This window comes from Cyprinus carpio, chromosome A21 (assembly GCF_018340385.1).
Source record: "Cyprinus carpio isolate SPL01 chromosome A21, ASM1834038v1, whole genome shotgun sequence".
In the NCBI taxonomy this organism is placed as follows: Eukaryota; Metazoa; Chordata; class Actinopteri; order Cypriniformes; family Cyprinidae; genus Cyprinus; species Cyprinus carpio.
Window position 1 is genome coordinate 2,599,157 of NC_056592.1, and position 10,496 is coordinate 2,609,652.

General features: G+C 42.2%; 1 pseudogene; it reads right to left on the minus strand.

Moving 5' to 3' along the window:
* The window catches only part of LOC122134718, a 24,152-nt pseudogene extending 13,656 nt beyond the window's left edge, over window positions 1-10,496 (minus strand).

The following is a 10,496-nucleotide window of genomic DNA, read 5'->3' on the forward strand; positions in this document are numbered from 1 at the left end:
AGGTTCGGGGTCTTTTTAAAAAAAATAATTTATGTTTGTTTTTTTTTTTGTTTGAAAAAACAATTTGTTTTTTTTTTTTGTTCAACAGGTGATCCAAAACAATTTTAAAACAATTCCACACAAAAACAAAAAAAAAACCATGCACTTTTTTTTCTAAAAAATTTACAAAAAAACATCTTTTTACAAAACAAAAAAACTAACACAGCAGCCTAAACTAACTTTCCTCCTTTAGGTCCTGGTTTCTTCCCCGGGAGGCACCACTCTCAAATTTACTAGAGATTTAAGCCATTTTTCAGTTTTTGTCCCGCCTTCAACAAATTTTTCCAACACTCGCGCTGCCTTCAGCCCTGATGACAACTATGGAGGCCCATACCAGTCCTAACCAAATATTATCCTTATCTTGTGATTCATTGCCCCTAAAGGTTAAGTTCACAGATTGTCAAACAGGGCTCCTGTTGTTCAGTGTTTATATATGGTACACATGAACAACGGGTTCTTCTGAATTACATGTACCAAAATATCACCATTTATTTGGGGACCCTTTGCAAAACTCTGCCAGATGATGCAAAAAGTTGACTGAATGTCTCACTTGTTGTGTCTGTTTTAGCTGGTGTTTTCTGCCTTTGTATTCTCCACTGTTCGTTTACTACAATCAAACCTACACCCCAACATACTAGTACAAACCAAGTCTTATCTCTACTATGTTATATGGGTTATGTTATGACTGATTTTAAACTGTACTATTTTTATTGCAGGTTTTCTGGGATCCAGTTGAAGACATTCAGAACATCCGATGTTGGTCTGGGGACAGCTGTACCTACCAGTACACCCCACTGACCTCTCTCCTTTTGCACGGAATATCTTACTACTACCATGTTTCGTGAAGGTATTATCTATACACAAAAACTGAGCACCGTGACCCCAGTGGAATCTGCAGGTGTAAAAGAATAGTTTTCACACTGCATATCAGTGAACACTGAAGTCACAAAAGTTTTTTTTTTTTAGGAGTTGCAAATGTTTTATTTACTCTTTCTTTCTCATAAACACAACACACAGGTAACACCATTTCAAAATTCTGAGGTTCACAATCCTATTCTAAAAATCACAAAATAAAGAAACCCATATGCTCACAGTTTGGACAGAGCTGCTGTAGTGAATGTGCGGCAAAACACACTTTTACACCCCATCAAAATGTGAAATCATGAAAAAATGTTGAGCACATTTGTATATACAGTCGTGATCAGAATAACTGGCACCTTAATAAATATGAACCAAAGAGTCAAGGTGAATGCTGATACTGGATGTGATTGAAATCACCTGCAAATGGCCTTAAGCCAGGGGTGTCCAACTCGGTCCCTAGAGGGCCGGTGTCCTGCAGAGTTTAGCTTCCAATTTGCCTCAACACACCTGCCTGTAAACGAGGGGAAGTTGCCTAGTAAGACCTAATTAGCTAGTTCAGTTGTGTTTACCTCGATTTGGAGCTAAACCTCTGCAGGACAGTGGCCCTCCAGGACTGAATTTTGACATCCGAGCCTTTAAGCAACTAAATTAAACTGTAAAAATATGTTTTCTAAAACATCATGGACAGAATATTCCTGAGAGCACTGTACAAAACCCGCAGCGCCACCTGCAGGACCGTTTAAAAGCATTCAAATGCTTCAAAGCGGCAAATGCGATTAAGTGCTGAAGCGTGTTACTCGCCCGGTAACTTTTTATGAATGGTGGGAGAATGTTGAGACTTGCTTAATACCTATCAAAAATTTGCAACCGATGGTGGATTTAATTATTATAAATCGAGGCGTAATAGTCTGACGCGCTACATTCTGCTGTAATAGTACTGTTCGATTTACTGTAAATGCTGTGTTCGTCGGTCACTTTTAATTTGCATTTGGGAATTCAACAATCGTCATTAGAATCGTCTATAAATCTTTTGTGGTTTACAGAGAGAAGTTTCAGTGTCACGATGATCATTCAGAAATCATTCTAATCTGCTGATATTGCTGCTCAGAAGCAATTAACTATTTATTATTAGCATAATTATTAAAAGAGTTTTTGCTGCTTTAACTTTTTTGTAGAAACAATGATACCACTCAAATATTTGTAGTATGATTTAAAAATCAGAGAGAGAAATTAATAATTCATTCATCATACCTTAAAGTGCTGAAAAGTGAGTGGAAGACATTTTAAAATGTTTCAAAATATTTATATTTAATAAATGCTTTAACAAATTTAATAAATATATTTGATACATGCAAAAACTGTGACGGCTTGTAAAAGAGGAGGAAGCAATTGCAGGCAATCAGAAGAAGTTATGGATATCAGAGTCCAGAATGTAGGCAATGGAAACGAAGGTCTACGGTGGCGTGAGAAGAGCTGGATGGTGAAGTCGAAGGTGACGGTGAAGACGGTCAATGGATGAAACCAGGAACAGACCGGAACACTGACACGAAGACGACAACACGAACACCAATCCAGCCCACACGAACACGAAAGACGGTAATCCAACTAGGAAGTGGAGACATGAATGAGGATCTGACAACAGACAGAGAGATGAGTGAGTATATGTAGCTGAGTGGAGATGAGGATCAGCTGGAGCGAGACAATCAACACACAGGTGACAACAATCAACCAAAACGAGCACATGATGGAGACTACGTGAGTACAAAAACAAACACAAAACATGACACGGAGGAAACAATGGATTTCCTACCGTGACAAAAACATGCTGTTCAATGAACTTTCTATTTATCAAAGAATCCTGAAAAATACAATGTATCACCATTTCCACACAAAATATGATGCAGCAAAACGTACTCGGTTACTAGCGTAACCTCGGTTCCCTGAAATACGGGAACGAGTACTGCGTCGAAGACGCTATGGGGAAAACTCCTATTTCTCCTGAACTGAAGCCTTGTTCAATCACACAGTGAAACTGCACGGCCATTGGTTTGTTTAGACGTAGCCTAGCCTAATAATCATAGACTGTAAGGTAACAGCCTAATAGATTAAAATAATTTATAGTTACTTCTTTAGATTGAGTTCTGCTTAACCTAATTAGCTTTTGAGTTCCCATCACAAATATATATTGAGTTGAATTAACTTTTCAAAATGTTGGAGTTAGATGAACTCATTTCATTTAGCGAATTTCAGTGTTAGGTTTTACAGGCTTAGCTGCCACGAATTCATTCGTTCGTTACCTAGTTTTAGTAGGCCTAAATCGTGGAACGAAACATTATATTTCGTAATTGGTTAAGTATTCGTTCTCGTTTAGGCTTAGCTGGCACAAATTCATTCGTTTCCTAGTTTTAGTAGGCCCAAATCGTCGAATTAAATTTTTAATTCGAATTATATTCGGAGCTCCGTAGCTAGTTATTAAATAATATCAGTTAAACTGTAGACCTAAACTCACAGCTGTACAGATGGTAGACAACCAAAATGGGTACTACCGCCGCGCGTACCGCCGCGGCGTTAACTGCAAGTCAGTCGCGTGTTAAATTAATTTGCGAAACTACCGCCAGGTGGCGCGAAGAGACGGATTGCGAACTGAATGTAATTGTAAAATGAGATAAAAGGAGGAGGTAAAACCAACAATAACATTATGATATAACATTGTACCATCTTTAAAAAAACATTAAAAAATGTACAGTGAGTTAATTTCAAAATGTAGGATAGTCTTAGGCTACAGTCTACTCATCAAAAATTAAAAGACCTTTACAAGAAGGATCTTATGCTTGCTATTGTTATTAAAAGGTCATTAAATATAAGGCCTATATATACGGATAATAAAAAGCTAAATGTTTTTCATTTTCGGTTCATTCTTGGTTTAAAAAAATCCTTTCAGGTTCCATTGGCAGATCGAAATGAGAACGGTCCAGCATTTAGCAATAATTATTGTTAATTCTGTCATTATTCTTGATTTTTCAAACTGCTAACACTTTGCATTTTTGAATTATGCCTTTACTGTGTGACCAAAAATTGAGTATTTTCTGTTTCAGCTGTTGTTGATCGTGCTGGTGCCTCGCGCACATTCATTGGAAAACAGTAGCGCGTTCACACGTGCCATTCACCGCGAGCAGCGGTTCCACTTTGGCATATTTTTGCTATGAATTATTTATTTATTTATTTTTTCCCGTTGATACTGAAACACGCGTGAACTACAAAGACTATTTTACCTAATGAATAATAGTTAAGCTTGAAATAGGCAACATCAAGAATATGGAAACGTTTGGATTTCTCCCGAATGAGAGCCCAGCCTTACCTTATGGTTCGCTTTAAATTATTATTCATTTATTTATTTATATTTTGTTTATAGCTAAGCCTATATTATTATATACTGCAATTTTTATTTATCCATTAGAATTAAATATTTTTAATTCTTGTTCTGTTCTGATAAATTTGTTAAATTTAAAGGATTTGTTGTAAAGTGAAGGGAACTAAAAATAATCTGTTGGCACATTATAACATTATTAGGCTAGCCGTTATTATTTCTGAATGTAATAAAATGCAACTTATACATTACTTATATATATATATTTTTTTTTTCCTCTCACAAACTTAATTTATTTTTTATCCTGTTTAAAAATAAATAAATAAATAAATAAATAAATAAAAAATGCAGCAAACGAAAATATTTCGATTAATCGGTTAATATTTGTTACTGTGGGTTAACAGTAATTATAATTATTATATACTTAGGAATAGAGTCTGGGCCTAATCTAGGCTATCCAGGTTTTTTATTTTTTTTTTATTTTCATTGCATCTGAAAATGACTTTGTGCAGCACATTCACTTCGCACGCTCAACCTGCCTCGCGCGTTGCTCAGCTGTGGACGATTTCAAAATGTTTGATATAAAGGTTGATGTCCCCATTTTATACAGGAATTGTTCATCATTTAAAAAAAAAAATCGAATTATATTTGTTAGTCTATAAATGAACTTGTTAACAATATAATTAGAACTATTTAACATGCACTGTGACATTTTACCCTTTTTTAACTTATAAACTCCTTGAGATTTTAAAGTCAGTTTAATAGTATTGAAGTCAAGTTTTTTAAAAAAAAAGGATTAATATGCAAAATGTGAATATTCTCATATATTAGGCCTATATTTTAATTTATATTTTAAAATTCCTTTAATAAAACAACATGCATTTTTGTTATTCGTTACCTGTCCTTTATTTTGACAGACAACTTCTTTGGGAAAATATATTTGTCTGTATACGATTAAGAAATTGTTGCGTGTTTTATAAATTATTTTCTTTATTTTAGTAAAACGTGAGGGCACTGTATAATTTCGTTCCCATTATTTTAGGCCTAATTAAAACAAGAAAAACGAATAAATTAAACCTGCACGATTTAACTAAATCATTGAAAGTCTAAAGAATGGACGGATTAATAAAACGTTCTCATTTTTAAACTCAAGTTCTCTCATTATAATCAACCGAATACACACGATGTAAATAAGAGCTTCATTAATTGACAACTTCAGTGATTTTAAAGGGAGCCTTCTTTACTTGATTTCATATAATTTAAGTAAAAAAATAAAATTGCAGCCGCATTTAAATGCAGGTGTGTAAATTTGTCTGCTTGCAAGATTTGCGCGGCGCGAGTGATGCTGAGTGCACGCGCAGCATTTATTCTTATTTGTTTTATCTTCATTACAACTCTTGTTTGGTTTTATTTTGGCTAATTGCATGTAAAAAATCATTTACGTTGTAATGCATATGCAAAATGTGAATGATTATTCATATTCAAGTGTTTGTGCGAAAATTATTAATGCGCATGCAGGACAGGGAGGCGCCCTCTAGATCGCTTGAATTTTTTTCCTGATAATGAATTAACTTAAAATTGTGGTGTCTCACATACATGAGAAAATATACTACAGAAAGCTTGAAATGTCTTTTAAACGAATCAATTCAGAACGAAAGCATTATGTAATCTGAGAAGGTTGTATTCTTTTTAAAGGCGAGTCCATGTGGATAAAGTCAGCACTGTGAATTTCATCTTGCAGCCGACAAGAAAAATTTTTGTTTATTAATAAATAATTAAAATGTCTCCTTTTTTACAATTATTGGGCTACTTCTGCCTGTGCTTTGTGGTAAACTTAATGCATGTGCTTGAGCGCAGAATATATTAAGGCTCATTATGGATTATAGATGTAAAATTTAATATAAACCTGCGATTAGTTGAATAATGACAAATGAACGGCTAGTAACTAGAAAAATCTTACGTGGGGGGCAGACCTATTAAATACCCTCTAGACATCTCTGTTAAAGCTTTTAAAGCATTTTATACGCGTTTGCATAAATTCTTCTTTCAGAACGGTCCTGTAATGGAGAGATGCTTTACACACTGTTTTTTTCCTCTGAAACACAAAAACAAAAATGGAAATAAAAGTGATTTTATTAATTTTATGGGGGGGGGGGGGGGTTTGGGGGGGGGGGGGGGTGGGGGGGGGGGGGGGGGGGGGGTGGGGGGGGGGGGGGGGGGGGGGTGGGGGGGGGGGGGGGGTGGGGGTTGGGGGGGGTGTTGGGGGTGGGGGGGGGGGGGGGGGGGGGGGGGGGGGGGGGGGGGGGGGGGGGGGGGGGGGGGGGGGGGGGGGGGGGGGGGGGGGGGGGGGGGGGGGGGGGGGGGGGGGGGGGGGGGGGGGGGGGGGGGGGGGGGGGGGGGGGGGGGGGGGGGGGGGGGGGGGGGGGGGGGGGGGGGGGGGGGGGGGGGGGGGGGGGGGGGGGGGGGGGGGGGGGGGGGGGGGGGGGGGGGGGGGGGGGGGGGGGGGGGGGGGGGGGGGGGGGGGGGGGGGGGGGGGGGGGGGGGGGGGGGGGGGGGGGGGGGGGGGGGGGGGGGGGGGGGGGGGGGGGGGGGGGGGGGGGGGGGGGGGGGGGGGGGGGGGGGGGGGGGGGGGGGGGGGGGGGGGGGGGGGGGGGGGGGGGGGGGGGGGGGGGGGGGGGGGGGGGGGGGGGGGGGGGGGGGGGGGGGGGGGGGGGGGGGGGGGGGGGGGGGGGGGGGGGGGGGGGGGGGGGGGGGGGGGGGGGGGGGGGGGGGGGGGGGGGGGGGGGGGGGGGGGGGGGGGGGGGGGGGGGGGGGGGGGGGGGGGGGGGGGGGGGGGGGGGGGGGGGGGGGGGGGGGGGGGGGGGGGGGGGGGGGTGGGGGGGGGGGGGGGGGGGGGGGGGGGGGGGGGGGGGGGGGGGGGGGGGGGGGGGGGGGGGGGGGGGGGGGGGGGGGGGGGGGGGGGGGGGGGGGGGGGGGGGGGGGGGGGGGGGGGGGGGGGGGGGGGGGGGGGGGGGGGGGGGGGGGGGGGGGGGGGGGGGGGGGGGGGGGGGGGGGGGGGGGGGGGGGGGGGGGGGGGGGGGGGGGGGGGGGGGGGGGGGGGGGGGGGGGGGGGGGGGGGGGGGGGGGGGGGGGGGGGGGGGGGGGGGGGGGGGGGGGGGGGGGGGGGGGGGGGGGGGGGGGGGGGGGGGGGGGGGGGGGGGGGGGGGGGGGGGGGGGGGGGGGGGGGGGGGGGGGGGGGGGGGGGGGGGGGTTGGGGGGGGGATGAATGGGCCAACCCTTCTCTGCAGATATTGTTGCTATGGTTGTGCATTGTAATAGGCTACAAAATAATAATAATAATAATAATCAGGTAATACTAATAATAATAAAAATAATAATAATAATTTATTTCACTTATTGATCTCCAAAAACTCCAAAAATGATTTTTGTTTTTCATGTCTGTAACGCTTTTTGGGGGGTTTGTGTATTCCCATTCAACTAATTTGTTTAAAAAAAGACCTATTAAAACATCATAGACGGATCAAAAATACATTGATGTCATGTTTGGGATTTAGAAAAAACATAAAGCAGAACATGTTCACCATTTCAATTAAATTGGTCATGAAAAGGCTACATTCTGTGACAAATTTAATATGTTCTATTTTATAGTCTAAAAAAATATTGTCTCGACAAAACAAAATAAAATTAATGCAACAGTTTTTGTTTTTTTTTTTTTTTTTTTTTTTTTATTTTTTTTTTGTGTTTGGGTTAATGCATCTGAATTTGAGTTATAATAATAACCAAAAAAGAAAAATATTGCGCTATACAGTAGTCAACATTTGAAGTGGATCAAAATCTTTCTTCAAAGTTGCCCTAAAACCAAAATGACGAGGCAATCGTCCTATCAAAACCTGTTCTGCAAGTTTGATACCCTCATAAGACACTGTGCATATGAAAGACCAAGAGATTCACACCTTTATCTCGACCCCCACAAGCTATACATAACTACCCCAACCCTCTCCAGCTGAACTGTACTCGGTCTGTTTGTTGGCTGTGAGGAACGGTGTGTTGTCATGTTACTGGGGTGAAACATGCCTGCACTCACAGCAGACCTACTCTTTTTATTCATTATTTTCCCGCAGCCCATATTATTATTATCACTAGACCAAAATAATAACTAATTATCAATTGATAATTAATCATTATTTTACGAAAATCATTGTTATTTGTGAACGTAGCGTTTGGGAAGGCTTTAAGACCAAGCGGAGTCCTCCATCAGCTGCTTCCGCTTCACAGCGCGCGAGACTCGCGCTAACTGACCCAGCTTCAAAGTCCGCAAGTTTTGATTTAACTTTGTGAATTTGGGCGTTTGAGGATTGCTTTTAGTGAGAGCGGAGTTTTGCGTGAGATGATAACATTCAGTCTACCTGAAGGAAGACGTATTTCATTGTAAGTTAATGCTGTTAAATAGGGAGTTAAAATGGAGAGAGAGAGAGAGAAAGAGAGAGAGAGAGAGAGAGAGAGAGAGAGAGAGAGAGAGAGAGAGAGAGAGAGAGAGAGAGAGAGAGAGAGAGAGAGAGAGAGAGAGAGAGAGAGAGAGAGAGAGAGAGAGAGAGAGAGAGAGAGAGAGAGAGAGAGAGAGAGAGAGAGAGAGAGAGAGAGAGAGAGAGAGAGAGAGAGAGAGAGAGACTTTTGACTTTAGAATGTCCTTTATTTATACATTACAAAATAGCTTTTTTGCTTTTATGGGAAAAAACACATAAGTTTATACATTCCCAAGCTATAAAAACATGAATAAATAAATAAATAAACAATAAAAGACCTTAAACACTCAATTACAAACCTTCTCAAAAAATGTTAATTTTAAATCCTTCAAAACCATCAGGTTCACATAAAAACCCATCAACTCCCCAAAAATGATAAAAAAAAACATCACATTATTAGTAAGTTTGTAAAAAGCATATTCCAACGTTAGTCTTTTTTTAATAAAACAATTAACCATAAAAACAGGATCTGTTTCACCCCCCTTTGCTTCCACTTTATTTTTCCTTGTAACCCAAAATTGCAAGCTTGATTAAACCATACAAAAAATTTTAAATAATCACTTTCTTCTTTTTATCAACGGAGTACTTTGGGCCATAAATGAACAGATTAAAACTAAAACAACCCAACAGTCTTATACTCCAACATTTTGCCAATTCTAAAATATTTTTTAAACCGAGAACATTGCATAAAAACATGTAAAACACTCTCAGACTCACCACAGAAAGGACATCCCTCCCCAACTAAAGGATCTAACCGCGCTATGTGTCTGTTCGTGGCTAATATCCCATATACAATTCTCCATTGAAGATCTCCTATTCTCTTCTCAATGGGTCTTTTGTACAGGGACCTCAGCTTCCTCTCGGGGAAGAGTCTGACTCCAACACTGAAGTCCATTTTGTTCCTTTGAAGTCTTTAAAAATTTTATAGTTGCAGTTTTTAACACACACTCTGTAAAGGGTTTTCCTGGTAAGCGTTCTAAAACAACTCAACTCTGGGATTTTCATAGTCACTGTGTTTCCAGGGGTTTCCTCCCAATCTTCATCCTTTAGGGAGATTTTTAAAATCAGGGAAGCCATATGCCTCTTTACAGGTTTTTGGAGCAGTAACATTTAAAAAGTCTCTTGCTGCTCTTGGGAGTGCCGACTCTAGTTCGTTAAACAACCGTTGGGTGGTCCTTACGGATCTGAAGCCCACCATATCAGCCAGTTCCTTTGCCTCCATCCATTCACATCCTCTTCTGAGATCGGATACCTTTGATATCCCAGCACTAGTCAGTGCGACTCTGATGGCATCAGAGGACAAACAAACAGTGTGTAAAAGATCATTAAAAAATAAGGGCTCTTTTAGGATCCAGGCATCAGGACTCCCCCATTCTCTGGAAAAATTAAAAGTCTGCCACAGCTCCAATATATTACTATAAAAGGGTGTAAGTCCTCCGAGTGAAGTTCCATTAAAGTTCATTAAAAACAGTTCTTCTGGTCTTGAGAAGCAGGGCACACGCAACGTCCATCCACACGTGAGGCTGATGATAGAGGAGGCGCTGGACCGCCATCAATCGAAAGGTTGCCAGCCTCGCCTTTATGTCGATGAGTCCCTGTCCACCTTCATGCACCGGCAGGTAGAGCATCGCTTGTCCAGACCAGAAGAAGTCCACCAGCATCTTTTGAATCTCTCTGATTAAAACCATCGGTGGGTCGAGGACCAT